This window comes from Gossypium raimondii, chromosome 1 (genome assembly GCF_025698545.1).
Source record: "Gossypium raimondii isolate GPD5lz chromosome 1, ASM2569854v1, whole genome shotgun sequence".
NCBI lineage: Eukaryota > Viridiplantae > Streptophyta > Magnoliopsida > Malvales > Malvaceae > Gossypium > Gossypium raimondii.
Genome location: NC_068565.1, coordinates 21,794,406 through 21,798,281, shown reverse-complemented (window position 1 = coordinate 21,798,281; position 3,876 = coordinate 21,794,406). Strand labels below are relative to the sequence as shown.

General features: G+C 38.1%; 1 non-coding gene across 1 annotated transcript; it reads right to left on the bottom strand.

The window, feature by feature from the left end:
- Positions 1-415: 415 nt before the first annotated feature.
- LOC128032899 (small nucleolar RNA R71) lies at positions 416-522 on the bottom strand. Its single transcript, XR_008189244.1, has one exon. It is a non-coding gene; the product is annotated as a small nucleolar RNA R71 (small nucleolar RNA).
- Positions 523-3,876: the final 3,354 nt, after the last annotated feature.

Sequence of the window (3,876 nt, the reverse complement as noted above, 5' to 3'; positions counted from 1 at the left end):
CTATTTATTATGAGTATAATATATTGTGGATATATTGTGAAGAGTTATAAAAGCATGTTAATAATTTTGAAAGTTTTAATTTAGATGAAATTTTATAACTCGGTTAAATACTTTTACAAGTGTATGTGTTCTGGTAATGCCTCGTACCCTATTTTAGTGTTGGATACGGGTAAGGGGTGCTACAGGAATGCCTACCGAAGATCTTCACCTACACTTAAGACTATTTATGGAGGTGAGTAATTCTTTCAAGTTAGCTGGAGTACCCGGAGATGCATTACGAATGAAGTTGTTCCCATATTCACTAAGAGACAGAGCTCAAGCTTGGTTGAACTCATTACCACCAAACTCAATTTCAACGTGGCAAGAGTTAGTAGAAAAATTCCTTATGAAGTATTTCCAGCCTAGCAAGAATGGTAAGTTGAGGAACGAGATCACTGCTTTCCAACAAATGGATGATGAGTCATTGTATGAGGCATGAGAAAGGTATAAATAATTATTATGGAAGTGCCCTCATCACAGAATCTCACATTGCATACAACTTGAGACATTTTATAATGGTCTCAATGCTCACAAGAGGATGGTAGTGGACGCTTCTGCTAATGGTGTTCTCCTTTCTAAGTCTTATAATGAGGCTTATGAAATCATTGAGAGAATTGCCAGCAACAATTATCAATGGCCAACCAATCGAGTAGCGTCAGGAAGATGAGTCGTTGGAATACATGAAGTAGATGCTCTTACTTCACTCGCATCTCAAGTATCATCAATATCCTCAATGTTAAAAAATCTTACTACTAATGGGTGTAATAGTTTTGCAGCACAACCACTAAATCAATTTAAAAATATAGCCTATGTTTATTGTGGGGAAGGACATTTGTTTGTAGAATGTCCATCGAACCCAGAATCTATGTATTACATGGGTAACCAGAACCAAAATCGAAGAATGCAAGGGCTGCAATCTAATTTCTATAACTTATCATGTCGAAACCACCCGAATTTTTCTTGGAGTAACCAAGGGGCAGGAACCAGTAACAATTGTGTCCAACCTAGATCGACCCAACCACCTAGTTTTTCACAACAAGCTTAGAAACCAACCTAAGCTGAACCATCCAATAGCCTAGAGAATCTGTTGAAGGCATACATGGCGAAAAATGATGCCTCTCTAAGGAATATGGAGAATCAAGTGGGCCAACTTGCAATTGAACTCAGAAACTGACCACAAGGTGTTTTACCTAGTGATACGGACAATCCGAGGAATCCAGGGAAGGAGCATTGTAAAGTGTTAACAGTGAGGAGTGAAAAGACTTTAGAGCCCAATTTTGTCGAAGTTGAGAAGGAGCTAGCTGACGCTCAAGACTAAGAGGAGGTTCAACCAAGTGTTGAAATTCCAGTTTCACCAGAAATTGAATCTGTAAAATTCGACAAGGTAACTTCTGAACCAACTAATTCTGATCAACTAATAACTCCATTAGATGCAGAATTGCCACAGAAAACGAATCAACTAGTTCCAGTAAAGAAACCTCTACCACCCTACCCTCAAAGACTTTAGAAGCAGAAGTAGGAAATTCAATTCAAGAAGTTCCTAGACGTACTCAAGCAACTTCATATCAATATCCCGTTGGTTGAAGCACTTGAACAAATACTGAACTACATCAAATTCATGAAGGATATCCTGTCTAAAAAATGAAAGCTTGGAGAATTTGAGACGGTAGCCCTAACGAAGGAATGCATTGCATATCACCAAGACAAACTACCCCCAAAATTGAAGGATCCTGGATGTTTTACCATACCTTGCAATATTGGAGCAACATATTGTGGTAAGACACTATGTGATTTAGGTGCGAGTATCAACTTGATGGCCACGTCAATATTTAGGAAGTTCGGGATAGGTGAAGTTAGACCTACTACAATTACACTTCAATTAGCAGATCGATCCTTAGCACATCTACAAGGAAAAATCGAGGACATATTGGTACGTGTAGACAAATTTATCTTTGCTACTGACTTTGTGATTCTAGACTTTGAAGCGGACAAAGAAGTGCCAATCATCTTAGGAAGACCATTCTTAGCAATCGGAAGAACCTGTATTGATGTGCAGGAGGGCGAGCTTACTATGCGTGTTTTGGATGATCAGGTAACATTTAACGTTTTTAAGTCTATGCGATTTCCTGACACAGTTGATGATTGTTCTGCAGTGTCTGATTTAGAGGATTTAATCGTGGAGAAGTAACTCAATTATGTTGAGGGCCCATTGGAACAAAATTTGACATTAGATCCTCCAAATGATGAAGAGGAGGATGAATACTTAGCTTTTTTAGAAGCTAATCAAAGTGGATTTAATCCGCAACCCTGCTTTGAATATTTGGAGTTAGAGAAAAGGGATTATGCCCAACAAAAAAGTCAATCGAGAAGCCACCTAAATTAGAAATGAATGTACTTCCCTCACATTTGAAATATGTTTATTTATGTAACTCTTGTACTCTGCCTGGGATTGTTTCAACAGAATTAACTACTGAGCAAGAAGAGAAACTCATCCTGGTGTTGAAACAATTCAAGAAGGCTATCGGATGGACCATAGCCGATATTCGTGGAATTAGTCCATCTGTATGCATGCACAATATTATCTTAGAAGATGGTGAAAAAGGAACGATTGATGGACAACAAAGACTGAACCCCATCATGAAGGACATAGTCATGAAAGAAAAAATCAAGTGGTTAGATGTGGGTATAATTATCTCATCTTAGATAGTTCATGGGTAAGTCCGGTCTAGTGCATGCCAAAGAAAGGAGGTATCTCGGTCATTTAAAATGAGAATAACGAGTTGATACAGACTAGAACGATTACAGGATGGAGAATTTGCATCGATTGACGGAAGCTGAACAAGGCAACTAGAAAAGATCACTTTCCTTTATCGTTTTTGGACTAGATGCTGGATAGACTCGCAGGGCGAGACTATTACGATTTTCTTGATGGATACTCAGGGTATAATCAGACTACAGTAGCACCGAAAGATTAGCACAAGACAACATTCACCTGTCCTTACGGTACATTTGCATTTAGGCGCATGCCATTTGATTTATGTAATACACCTGCTACATTTCAAAGATGTATGATGTCTATTTTTACTAACATGGTTGAGAAATATTTGGAAGTTTTTATGGATGATTTTTCATTATTCAAATATACATATAATGATTGCCTAGCCAATCTAGCCAATGTACTAAGGCGATACGAAGAAACAAACCTTGTACTTAAGTGGGAAAAGTGCCATTTCATGGTACGAGAAGGTATTGTTCTAGGGCATCGGATAACAAGACATGGAATCGAGGTAGATAAAGCAAATGTAGATGTTATTGAGAAACACCCACCTTCAATATCTGTAAAGGGTGTTAGTAGCTTTTTGGGCCACGTTGGTTTCTATCGAAGATTCATCAAGGACTTCTCCAAAGTTGCTAAACCCTTATAAAAATTATTGGAGAAGGAAATGACATTTAAATTTGATGAGGAGTGCTTAAGAGCTTTCAACGATTTGAAGATTCAGTTAGTCTCGACACCCAAAACAATCACACTAGACTGGGTTTTGCCATTTCAATTGATGTGTGACGCAAGTGACTTTGCGATCGGAGCTGTCATGGGTTAGCGAAGGAACAAAAGGTTTTCATCCCATCTACTATGTGAGTTGAACTCTGACAGGAGCTCAACTGAATTACATGGCAATAGAAAAAAAGTTACTTTCTATTGTGTTTGCTTTTGACAAGTTTCGATCTTATCTTGTATGTACCAAAGTGACTATTTATATGAACCACTTAGCAATTAAGTATTTACTTGCCAAGAAAGACTCTAAGCCTAGATTGATCCGATGGGTACTTCTACTTCTA